Raw genomic sequence first — 13419 nt, 5'->3', positions numbered from 1 at the left:
GCTTAAGTATTACGCAAAAGTGGTGATTCCCAAGAAAATCGAAATCTATGTGCCACAAGCAGTACAATAATTGCATGATTCCATGTAAGGAACTTCAAGCATATCCAAAATCACACTTGAAATTACTGAAGTATAAAACTCAAGTAATTTTACTGTTTTAAGAATATTACTACCATACAAATCAGGTGTGTTATTTCGAAGTTTTTGTATACCTTCTAATAAATAAAACTATCAATTAGGTATATATTACAAGGTTTCCTACATAGCCATAGAATAAAGAGCCCTTTTATATCATAAATGGTATTTTATTATCTTACAAATCATTACAAAAATATTTCTTTAAAAATTTCAATTTTACATTAATTTCATTGTATTGGTGCATGCTATTTTTTTTATACAGGCTTCATAATTGAATTTTTTTGCTACCAAAAGTTAACATTTACTTTAACAATAATGTAAAATGCTAACAGTCATATTTAAAAAAAAAACTTTCTGGTACAATGATACAGTTCAATGAAAACATAAACTACAAGTACGTTCAAAATCGACGAGTTTACAATGTATATATTTTTAAATAAGCAATGGGAGTTCAATTAACTGATATAGGCGAGGATACAAAGCTTTTTAAAATCCATAAGTGAACGATTTTGCAAGCACAGTGAGGTTATTTTTAAAGAAAAGAGTTACCAACTAAATGTGGCGTCGTACCTCTTTGGCCCTTACATTAAGCCCGGGTCCCAGCCCTGTCTGTACCATCTGCCGCTGCCTGTGACGTCACGGCCAGCCGCCGCCGGCGTTGTGTGTGAATAACATTGTTTTTTTGACAGACGGCGTATGAATTACAGTGTTAAAAACTTGCGTTTTTTTATTTTTAAGGTATGCAGAGAAAGACTGACCGCTAGTTATATTTGAATTGGTAGTATTGTAGACTCCACTTCCGCTCCCCCGGAACGGAAATGGTGCCTTTGCAGTCCTTGCGAACAGTACTGTCCGCGCCACCTCGCGGCCGGGAGGCGCTCCGTCGCCATCTTTAGTTTCTTGCCCGTTTCCCTGTTGTGTGCCATTAGTTGCCTGTCATCGCGTTTACGTTACTACGACCCGAACTGCACGCAATGGCCATTGTTAGTTCATTAAGTCAATGTGAGGTGTACTGTGCAGTTGTAATAATTGTAAGTACGTGTGGACGCTGCATCAAAGCTGGACGTGACCATTACCTCATTTGTGAGAACTGTTTGACCCCTGTCTGAGCAAGTGTCTGCAGTGTGCCTACGTGTCCATGTGGCCATTTTTGGTTCTATTTATTTGTGGCTGTTAAATTCACACAAATTTATTCTCTCGCTACCCCTTTCTTTAATGTAGTTTTTTGTAATAAATTTGTATCCTGAAATTATATTTAATTCCATAATTTTATATTTTGGTTTATTGTAAGTTTACTTAAGTTATTTAATACATTGGCGAGTTCTTTGTTTTATGCAACTGCCGACTGGGAGTGTGCATGAGCGTCGAGGCGAGTGACATCACGCGCGACAGTTTGGCCGATGCGGACTGAGTGAGAGTGAGTGAGAGAGAGAAACTGGCTGCGATGCATAGCGGTCGCACGGTGTGGGCCGGCGGCTCGCGAGGACGGCAGCTTATCGGGCGATGCACTGTACAGCACCGTGGAACTCCGGCTACGTGAAACAAGGTAAAGAGAACATCTGAAAAGCTTTGGCCAGTAAGACCCAATACTAGATAGCGACATTTCCCAGCTAGTGCAGTGCGAGTGAATTTAACTTTGCTATCGCTATGTGTGGTTTTGACAGAGAAGTAATTTTTTTTCTCCGCGCCTGCTTTATAAATGACACCTTTTTTGTAGCGGTTGCCTTGAAATCACTGATAATGGATTTTGAAATACCTCAGCCGAATACCGTCAGTGATAAACTTAAAAGCCATTAACATCAGACCCTTTTTCGATTCATCATGTCGGCGATTTCTTCTATTCACGTATTATGTATAGACGCAATCTATAGAAGGTAGGCCTATGTTGCGTAATTGAGCCGGAGGACATGATTTATTTGTTTAACAAGTTTCTACTTAAATACGTGGTAAAAGGCGTCATACCGAGGTGTACGAGCAACCGCTCCCATTTAACTGTTACAGTGCGCATCACTGTTTGTGCTGCAGATACTCGTCCAGACACATATCTGCGTAGCTGCTTTCTACGAATCAATACGTGACTTTTATTTAGAACTATAGTAATTTAGAGTATAATAAGCTCGCCTCCCAATACAAACTTTATTGGCTGCAGTAGTGAATTTAGTATGGCCAATATATTTTATAGTAGTATTTTAAGATATTTATGCGTATAAATTTTTGATAAAATATTTATATTTTATTATATATAGTATTTTTTTTAAGCGTTGCATAATTTTTGCATACAGAGTATTTCCATATCCAAGAAACTGCTCAGGGCGTTTGTCAATGTTTTGTAAACTTTCTAAACAGATATAAAGTATGTTTTATTTAATTTGTAAATTATTTCAGTATTTAGCCAGCCCTTACTTAAGGTCTTGCATGGTGAACACATTGCGTTCACATTCAATTCTGCTTTTAAGATCTCTGCTAATAGGTATCGTTAAATGGCCCGGCCTTGAACTGTGGGCGGTGTTTGGGTCGAGTTGGTTTTCTGCGCGAGTTACAACAATTAAACTTTTTTTCTAATTTTTGCCAGTTGTTTAAGACCGTCCACAGAGTGTCGGGGACGTTACAGTTCTTGGTTTGAAAGGACAAGGACAGTTTCACCTAGCCTGTATAGGGTTCAGTACCGGGAGATCCCGGTCCCGAAAGTACCGAAAATTCCTGGTAGTTTTGATACAATAAAAGATCCTGGAATTTAAAATCGATTCCCGGTTCTTCTGCGAATCGACATCGGCAGCATGAAATTTCATTTTTATTGCGCGCTACGATTACTTTCTTTTGATACTCTCTGGTGAGTGGCGAGGCGATCTACGGGAGATGAGGGGAGTGAGGAGTGAGGGTCGCGCGGGGCGGGCGCTCCTCAGCCAGTCGCTGTGTTAGTGCCCGTGGCTGTTGTGCCAGTGTTCTTTAAATAACGATATTTTATTTCTTTTAAGTTTGTTATTAAAATAATACATGTTATTTTACGTTAATAAATCAGGGATTTGGCATCATTATAGCAATTTTTTTTTAAATATAAGATTGAGAGTAGTGCTGAGAATAATGTTATTTGTTTACGTTAGTAGATACTTTTTGCAATATAAATTTGATCACTAAAATTTGTTTAATATTTCAGAATTAACTATTTCTACTTCAATGACCGACTGCTGCACCGTTAATAAAATAAAACTTACTAGTACCGAAATACCGGGAATTCTCGGTTCCGTTGAAGATTAGTACAGAAATTACGGCTCCGGTCACCCTACTAGCCTAGCTAAGGGCCTGCAACACATGGGCGAGCGAGGGTTCAGACTAGGCTGCTTAGCATTGTTCTCCAGCGCGGGAAGTCACGTGACTCGCCTCCCTGGGAGAGCTGGCACTACAGAGAGACGTCCGCCACGTCTCCACAACACTCTGTCGGAGACCCCACCGCGTCAAGTCTTTCACACTTTTCCTGCCCTGGGAGTAGTACAAGCTTTGAGACTAACTTAACGACTAGATGATGCCAGCAACTCTAGTCAGACGGCAAAGCAAGCGCGGCGTTTGCGTCGAGAAACCTAAGATTCATTGACTCCCAGTGCTCGTTAATTTATGTTTTGGATTGCTGGGGTGAACATAAATAAGATTTTCGCAATTCGGTGTTTATTTTCACACGTCTCGGTGATTGTGGTTAAAATTAAAATTTATTTATTTATTTTTGGTTCTTAAATTATGATAAAGTATAAAATTAAAAAAAAAATAGTTTTTTTTTTAAATTCCGTGTGGCGAACTTCGGACATGTTCGGGATGGATCGGGGGTCAATGAAATTGAGGCTTCCCCTTCATGTATCAGGGCAGCCACAGCCCCAACAGGAAGTGTAGCCCGGGTCGTTACCACAACGCCGAACGTACAATAACGCCGAATACCATAACGCCGAATTCCAAATTGACCACAACGCCGACGACCCGAAAACTGCTGTGTACCACAACGCCGAATGACCACAACGCCGAATGACCACAACGCCGAAAAATGTTGCTTCGGGAGTGCCACATGAGCAAACTGAAAACAACTTAATGAATTTATGTGTGTTTCTTAAAAGTACCTTAACGCCGAAATACCACAACGCCGAATACCATAACGCCGAATCGGTAATTGACAATAACGCCGAATTCAAAGTTGACGATAACGCCGAAATCCAAATTGACCATAACGCCGAATCCATACTTGACCACAACGCCGAATCCGTATTTGACCACAGCGCTGAATCCCAAGCGTGTTGCCTACCAGCCAGGAACCTAAACGCAGTATTTGGAAACTTATTTTATTTATAACGAAAGCAGCAAAGTTTAGAATCTTATCTGTAGTTGTAAAGTGGCACAATTAATTAAAATAAATTATAATTGTCAGTTATTATATGAATTGTTAGCGAAAATTAGTAGCCCCGGATACTTGGTGATCGCAATAGTGATTTATAAAATCATTCCTCTCGATCTGTCTCCTCAGTTACTGCTTCGTTATCATTTCACTATAGCATTTAAACTCACTTCCATGTATCATTATTATCCCCCATGCCTAAGTTTCATTGTGCACTGTGGAGGTACAAATATAACTGAAGTAGCTATTCAAACGCTTGGAAAACATTTAAGTCTTGCAAGATGACTACATAAAATAATTATGCATTGTATTAAGGTGGTTTGGACGCAATAATAGTTGTAGTTTTATATTTGTACCAAACAATGTCAAACTTTTAAACATTGATTCCGGTTTTCAATGGTTTCCCGAAAGGCTAATACTGAAATGGCGCGGTTGAGATATTCGGGCGTTTTAGGGTCTTGAAAATTACATTTCATAAATTCCTTACATATCGCAGGGGTTTCTGAATTTTTTCATGTTAAGAATAAATCTTGTTCTAGCCGCAAATGCGTACTTAACTGCGATATAAATGTGTTTAACAAAATAAAAAAATAAGCATATTATACCTAAAAATTTTATCTTGCACCATTCGTATTTATGTTACAGATTTTACTAAAGTATAATTAGCGAACATATTTTGCTGTTTTTTTTCATTCCCAGGGGCTTTATCTTGAGCCTAGCATAGATATAATTTAGTGTGATTGCAATAAATAATAAATTAAATATTATTTACTTGGCTACTGTAAATTTTATGCACCTAATTATAAATTTATCTTATTAAAGCGTAGCAACGAATTTGTAAAATAGCATGTATGTAAACTGATAAAGCTAGAGTTAGGTCCCGTTCGTACGTTTACTGCGTTCAAGAAAGGTAATTGGTTTGTGCATGAGCTCAAGAACAAACTATTCTCTATACCGCGAGGGTAAACGTTGCTTCCGAAGAGCCCGCTAGAATGCGTGGAGTGCTCTGCTAGGAGGTGCTTGGAGCGGCCAGTGTGCTAAGGAAGGCGCGCTGTTGTCACTTACTCGTCTGTTCTTTTCCAAGTCAACGAAGAGCGCCGGAAAGTCCAGAACACAAAACGTGACAACTTCGTAGTCGACAGTGTGAATATTTATGTAAACTAAATATATGTATGTTCAGTTCGAAAGCGTAGGTCAGATATTCTATTGGGTTTGCCATAAATATACGTTGCCGTGATGCAGTAATTACTGTGCGTATAGTGAAAAATCGTTACGTTTTTCTAGTAAGGCCTGTTCTACAATGCAACGGTAACAGAACAGACGGGACCGAAAACGAAAACGGATCGTTGTTCCGTTCCGTCCGTATTTTTCTCTTTCTACAATTACACAGACCCGTAAGAAAAACAGCCAGTAAATAGCAAGCGTGACGTCACATAAAACTAAGAGTATCAAATTAATTACTTTCTAAATCCTTGTATTATATGTACGGTAGTATATCTGGAAATATAGAAATAGCCATTTGGAAAGGAATTCCGATATAATGGAAGGCATAACTATCCTCGCCTTACGTTTAAACATTTCCTTTTAAAGTTTTTCTCCATCTTGTCATATATATAGTAAATATTTTAACCATGAAAATCAGCAGTTCGTTAAAATTCGTCACGAAGAAAAACACGCAAAGAATACAAACACTTGTTTCCATTTTGTTTCTGTCAAATAAAAATATATTAATTTAACAAAAATAAATCAATTTTCAGTTGTAGGAATGAAAACACAAACGTAGCTTGAGAAAAGCAGTGAAAAAATAACGTGCTCATATTGGTCGAACGGAGCAACATAAACGGAAGAGCTCAGCATTGCTGAACTGGTCCATGCGGGTCCGTCTCCGTCTGCGTGCTCTTGTAGAAGCTCTGTTCCGTGGGATTCGTCTCCGTATCTGTGTCATTGTAGAATGGGCCTAAGATGTCTTAATAGTTCTGTTACAACAATGGGGTGAAGTAAACAATCGTACTGTCCCAAGAAGAAAACGTATGCTCAGAAGTCGAAACTTGAGAGTGCAGCTATCGTGCATAGTGATCCTGTAAAAGCAATAACGCTAAAATTTATTTTTATTTTCTGGCCGTACTAATATAAATAAAATCCTGCCAGTCAGTCAGAAGTGATAAAGGCAAAGAATGTGTCGCAAAAGCATTACGGTCGTACAATTAGTATATCTAACTATTATTAAACATACGTTAGAAAATAGCGAATATGTTGCGGACATGTAGACATGTTATAGCTTTTTAGAAAATGTTTTAATGATAGCATTTTAACAGTGCAATATTTTTCAATGCATGTTATACATATTGTACTTACATTAAATAATATTTCCTTTAGTTTATTGTAAAATTCTTATGATGTTAATTTGATTAGGCTTTTATAAATTTACTTTAATTGGTGCATTTAATTCAGTTATAGTACTAACACCTGAAGAATATTTGGTGGTTCTGCAATTGACAAATCAGCCTCCATCCAAGGTAATCTGGGTTCGACTTGCGGTGGGGTGGACATCGGAATTTCCAACAAGAGATAGTGGCGTACATTGCCGGTGGTCGGTAGTTTTAATCGAGATACTCCCACGTCTGCCACCCTTATGATCCACCATTGTTAAATTCCCACCCCGTTTTATCTTTATTGGCGCTGATTATGTCGATTAAGTAGGTACTATAAACCTCACATTTACTAATGTATGCTTTAAAAATAAAGGACTTCATTGTTGTGTACTTCTATGCCATGTTTTTGTTAACATACAGCTCAGAATTATAAGAACAACTACTGAAAACTTCCTAGAATATCAGTGCAATGTGACTTACTTTCCAGTGTTAGAAAAACTGCCTCTGGACTGAATTTTAATTTGATTTATAACAACTAACCTTTAGCTATATTTATCTTATTTGTCTATATTTAATTTTTTTTCAGGCAGTTTTAATAGGCCAGGCTATTGGTAAGCTGCTGTTTATTGGTGTCCGAAAACAAATACTGCTGTATAAGTGAGTAAGCAGCCAAGAACGGATTTAGATTTTTTTGGGCGGGGGGGGGGGACCACGATTTGGACCTAGTATATCTATGTATAACTGTATAAGTCTTGTGCATATTTTACCCTTCTAGGAGTGAACTTGCACTCAAAAGGAGTTCGGTTTTCATCCCCGTTTCGGTCATATTAATTTCGGTTTTCCATTATTTCTCTATATCACTCCAGGCGCATAATGGGACGGTTCCTTAACAAATGCCATGCTTGATGATTCCTCCCAGCAGTCTCTGTCTGATGTGTAAGGTGTGTGCGCAATCATCTCGTCGCGGAGACGTAAAACTGTAGGAAATATTTAAATGCTATAGAGCAATAACTTTTTAGATTAGAAATAGAGTGCGAAAATTACTCATAATAAGCACAGCTTTAAATTTGAATTTATTAGATTAAATAACAGTGATTAGGCCTAAATTACAAAAAGGTAGAAGGTTAAAATGATGTGTGCTTTTAAAATTTGCAGTTAAATAGATACTAAACCAAATATTTGTCGGCAAAGGTATGAATGCATTTTGCTGTAATATTTCAAATTTTTATTACCTCTTGGAACAAAATGTTTTAAAATAGCGTGAGAAAAACAATCAATTGTGCGACATGAAGTCAAGCAAAATCTGAACTTACAATACAGCATGAATCGTAATTTAGTTTCTGTAGGTGTTGTATATTTAACATACTTACATGTAAATCACATATTTTATAAATATTCCGTGAAAGTTGAAAAAAAAATTTCCTCGAAGAACTGCCTTAAGTAAAAAAAAAAACAACTTAAAAATTGAATATGACTTGTCCCGAACCAAAATTAAAAATGACCACAACAATTAAGTATGTTGCTAATTGAAGTCAACCAAACACTAAAAAAAATTAGCTCAATTAAATTTATTTAACATAACCAAATACTTAAAACTAATTTACATTATTTTTATGTTGAAAATTAAACATAAAACTTTTGAAATCAATAATTTTGGTAAACTGCTTGAAATACTACAGTGACAACTAAGTCATTCAGCATGAGAGGAGTGCAAAAATAAGAATTTGAAGATATTTAAAAATATACAATGAAAATTTAAAAACAAAATTCTATTAAACATAGGTTAAAAAAAATATTTCAAAACATTGAATGTTGAAATATGTATCATTGTTTCCAATAAGGCACTATCATTTTTAAACAGTGGAAAAGGAATATTTGATGTAAACCATACACAAGTAAACATGGCTATAGCAAATATTGTAGTTCCTATTAAGATATTTGGCTATAGTTTCAGCCTTCGGAAAACTAAAAAAACAACTTCTAACAGCTAGATACATCGTAATTATTGCAACCAAACATTGCACAAACTTTCCCAGTCATTATAAATAACTCAAACAGGAGAAAACAAGGAAAAAACGTCCATTCAAAATTATCAAAATAACATTGTCTCAAATGCGCTTACAACGTAGGTCCAGGCTAGGCCGCCAGAATGCGCTGCTGAATGTGTCGCCCGTTTTTTTGACGACTTTCCTATATTTTTCTTCTAAAATATTTGGTTGAACCATCCTCACACTACCATAAACCTGTTTAGGGACCTAAGTGTGGGGGAGGAGGTGGTACACGTCCCACATTGTAAACAAACAACGTCTACCATCAACTACTAAGTACTATAACTACTATTATAAACGTTCATTTAGTAGTGAGTCAACGATGTGTGGGATATTACAGACTATAGATGATAATACACACAGATTTACGCAATTACCGAATGCTGGTTGTGATCTGTCATACCACTGGCGCTAAACTACTAAATTCTTCCACCCTTGGTAACGTAAAAAAAAATTGATTTTCATATTTGAATTATTATCACCTTGTAAACACCGCTCTTAAAGTGACAATAGATGGTTAATACCACTATGCAAGACTAATTTATATTCAAAGTCATCAACTACTGTCGCGTCATAAGCTTGGAACAGTTTACCGACATCAGATTAGTCATCCCATGGCTGAGGGGATGACACTGAAATTCCGCAAAATGTTTATTCAGATCTGTATAATTGTGGGTGTGAGTGTACATGAACGTAATAGAATTGTAATTTTTTATATTAGCACTAAGTCTGCCACTTAGGAGTGTTTTTGTGTATTTGTAACATTTATGTAATTGTATCGTTTGAGCATTGATTTTTAAATAACATATCAACAAAATGAAAGTGTATTTTAAATGTGTCCAGTGTAAGGAACGTTAGCATGCCCTCTGCGCTTTTAAAGACGTTCATAAATGAGATTGAATCACTGTAAAATCAGGTGTTGGAGTAGCGATATATATACACAAAATCATAAAAGTGACTGCCTTAGACTTTCTCATGCCAGGTAGGCATGAATACTTATCAGCAGAAGTACGCCATAAGCACAGGGATATTGCCGTTAGGGTCCTGTACAAGCCAAAAAATATATATGTATGTATATATGTACATACATATATATATATTCCATATACTAATTAAACTGAAGACTGTTCACGGTAAATTTAACACTTCTGAGCACCTGGTTACTTTTTTCTCTCGATCAATTTGTATCCTTTCACTACTCATTTATGCTAAATATTTATATTTTTCTATTCAAGATAGTCTGTTTTTTCAACCCAACAAAAATTATATGTTCGAAACCTCCACGAAATATAATCTTGGTTGTTATTCAAATATAAGTTATTTTCAAAGTGTCAACTTTACCGTGAACGGCCTACCTTGAAAATGAACTAACAGTTGTACGCAGGAATCCTAAATATTGCGCAACGATTTAAGGTGGCCGCCTGACAGCGGGTATTTTTTTAATGTTCGAGGCGTGGGAAGGGCAGGACAGCTAAGAGCGATACAGTCACGCGCATCAAGGTCCTAACGCCTATATCCGCCAGGCGGTCTTCTGACATGCAGCAACATTGTCGAAGACTCCCCTCTAAGGCAATTTCAGTGGGTATCCTATCATTTTATGACGAAATATTAAATATGAAGGTTTGTTGTACGTTCCTAAACCATTTTCAAGTCAGTGAAACTGTATTTTCAAACCTAAAATTGACTGTGAAAATAACCATTTTAGCCATTTTAAGTTTCCAAAAGAGGTTATTTATATAAAGGATTGTATAAGCAGGCAATGGTCTAGGAACACGTGTAACATATGTTAAGTGGTATTGGTAGCAAGTGCCGAGCACAAACGCGGTACACTTGTGTGATACGTGAACTGCTGAAGCTCTGCACAGTATTTATAGCGGCCGGTCTAAACGACCACCTTAAATAACTTCACGTAACTGGATATAATAACCCAAAGATAGCTATCATATGAATACCAGAAGAACCTCGTATTTTACAAAAAATTTCGAAAACGCAGCAATTATAAAAAAATAAAGAAATTATATTGTTATGGGTATATTTCAGCATATTGTCTATCGCACGTAATTTCATTCTGAATAATTTAATATTTTTTTTACTGATTGTATGCTCCTGTAACATGCATATTTAGTGTTTAACAAGCTGTTTTGACAAAAATATGCAAACTGTGCTTACAACTAATGTATACAGAATTAACGTTATTTATAATAAACATCAAACTGTGAATTTTTCACACTTGAACGCATTTAAGGGGCCCGCCTATTGCAACGCCCTTAAGTAGTTTCATTTGTATCCAGATAGTAAATTTTCTGAAATAGCACCCTAAACACCCCATTTTTGGCTATTTAGACGCGAAGTAAAGGTTTTTATATTGCGCCTGTTTTCTTGAAAGAAGTGTGGGTTTTTTCGTAGATAAACAGCATAAAGACACTTAACTAAATCTGTAAAAAAATTACTCTGACATGCTACAGTGCAGTTTAGGCACATGTAGGCGAGCTCCTTAGGGAAATGCCAGGTAGTTTTACAGTAGTTATAATTTTTTTAAAGAAAATATAGTAGGCTTATTGGTATTAAAGAATCTCTTATTATTTCTACACTATTATACAATTATGTATAGCCTATCTACATTATTTTATAACAATGAATCAAATAGTGTTTAAATTTATGCACATAAAGAATTGTATGAAAATAGCCTAAAATGGTATAATACTTTTTTTGCAGACAAGTGGTGCTCTATTTGCAAAAAGCGTACATTTTAAATAAATACTTTATGTGTAAATTACGAACTACAAACTACTACACTTATTGAGACAAATGTTTAAGACGCTCGTCCACTCATAGGTTACTTGTGTGAATGAGACACTAAATCTATATACCGTCCTTATCCACGGTGCCTCCAACTCTGAGTCGCCCTTCACGTACAAGCAATTGAACGAGCATGCAGCGTTTTCATTGTGCAGCGTGTACCTACGGGACTTTAAGCGGTAACCATATCATTTTTGTTATAACTACGTAATTCAGAATCGAATAATATATTAGTACCTGCGAGAATGGAGGTTAGCTACAGCATTAGCCTCTCACCAAAGCGATCCGGGTCCAATTTACTTCCAGATTTTCAACGAAAGTTGGCAATTTTTTTTCGGGATCTCGTGTTTATCCTGCCCATAATTCCCGGCGCTACTTCATATTTAATTTATTTCCTCAAATCAACTCTAAGGAGCTGACATTTCAAAGGCCGCCTACTCTTCTTGAAACCCTTGTAAAAACGTCGCATTTTCGAAATAAAAAACATTAAATCTGACCTTGAATTGTAAAAAAAAAAACTATTATTTAAAAAATATATTTTATTTCGATCAATGTTCCATTTGCCCTATAAAAAATAAGAAAGTGTATAATTTTTAGCTTCACAGTTGCAAGAGAGTGCGCTTATCTTACGAATACAGCATTTCAATGCCTGGCAGGTAGGCAACACGTTATGGTTTCGGCGTTATGGTCATATTAGAATTTCGGCGTTATGGTCACATTGAGGTTTCGGCGTTATGGTCATATAATGGTTTCGGCCTTATGGTCATATAATGGTTTCGGCGTTATGGTCATATTGTAGATTCGTTGGTGGAATTCGGCGTTATGGTATTTCGGCGTTTTTGTACATTTAAATTCTCTTTCAGTATATTTAGTGACTTTCTTCTGAGTTTGTTTTTGTGGCAGTACTGCAATGAAATTTTTCGGCGTTAATGTATTTCGGCGTTGTGGTCATTCGGCGTTGTGGTACACAGCAGTTTTCGGGTCGTCGGCGTTGTGGTCAATTTGGAATTCGGCGTTATGGTATTCGGCGTTATTGTACGTTCGGCGTTGTGGTATTTCGGCGTTGTGGTGCGTCCCCGTGTAGCCCCAACAGGAATTCTTGGAAGCGACGACATGATGAAGACTCATCCCCTGATGCTGCTGCGTTAAACAAGGACTTCCCCCGGCGCTGCGGTATCTTCAGCATCTGAAGACAACATGACGTGGAGAATAACTGTAACATCATTACGCAACATCTGCTTAAGAATGTTGTAGCAGTTCAGTTGCGTTACATAATAAAATTGGCGCGTGCACTAATGTACGCACGTTGAAGTTATACTTATTTGGCGTAATAAACAACTAACTTTAATTTTGCATGCAAATAATTAAGAAAAATAAAGTAATAAAAGGAATGGAATGGTAAAGTATAAATTCAATCCAACTTAAAAATTTAATTAAATACTCAGGTTTCTATATTAATGTAAACACATGTATAAAATTAATTATTTAATCTAGTAAAATAAGCGATTAATTTTAATTAATAATTTAAATCAGTAAATACGCTGAATGTTTACTCTAATTTATTAATTTTTATTAATATTTTTAAATAATAATTTAGTAATTTATAATATATAATGCAAATAAATCATACCTTCAGGGACATAACCTTACAAACACTCCCACAAAAACGGCCAGGAGACTACTAAACCTT

At 36.4% G+C, this 13419-nt stretch overlaps 1 protein-coding gene across 4 annotated transcripts in view; it reads right to left on the bottom strand.

Moving 5' to 3' along the window:
* Window positions 1-284: 284 nt before the first annotated feature.
* LOC134539570 (chitooligosaccharidolytic beta-N-acetylglucosaminidase) overlaps window positions 285-13419 on the bottom strand; it is a 79276-nt gene continuing 66141 nt past the window's right edge. For 3 of the 4 annotated variants that reach the window (XM_063381724.1, XM_063381740.1, XM_063381749.1), the window contains one exon: window positions 285-12942. The gene's annotated coding sequence lies outside the window, so the exon portion shown is untranslated. The remainder of the gene's footprint in view (window positions 12943-13419) is intronic. The other variant, XM_063381731.1, reaches the window with a different exon arrangement.

This window comes from Bacillus rossius, chromosome 1 (assembly GCF_032445375.1).
Source record: "Bacillus rossius redtenbacheri isolate Brsri chromosome 1, Brsri_v3, whole genome shotgun sequence".
Lineage (NCBI taxonomy): Eukaryota > Metazoa > Arthropoda > Insecta > Phasmatodea > Bacillidae > Bacillus > Bacillus rossius.
The sequence above is the reverse complement of the archived record's forward strand: the minus strand, read 5'-3'. Positions and strand labels throughout refer to the sequence as shown.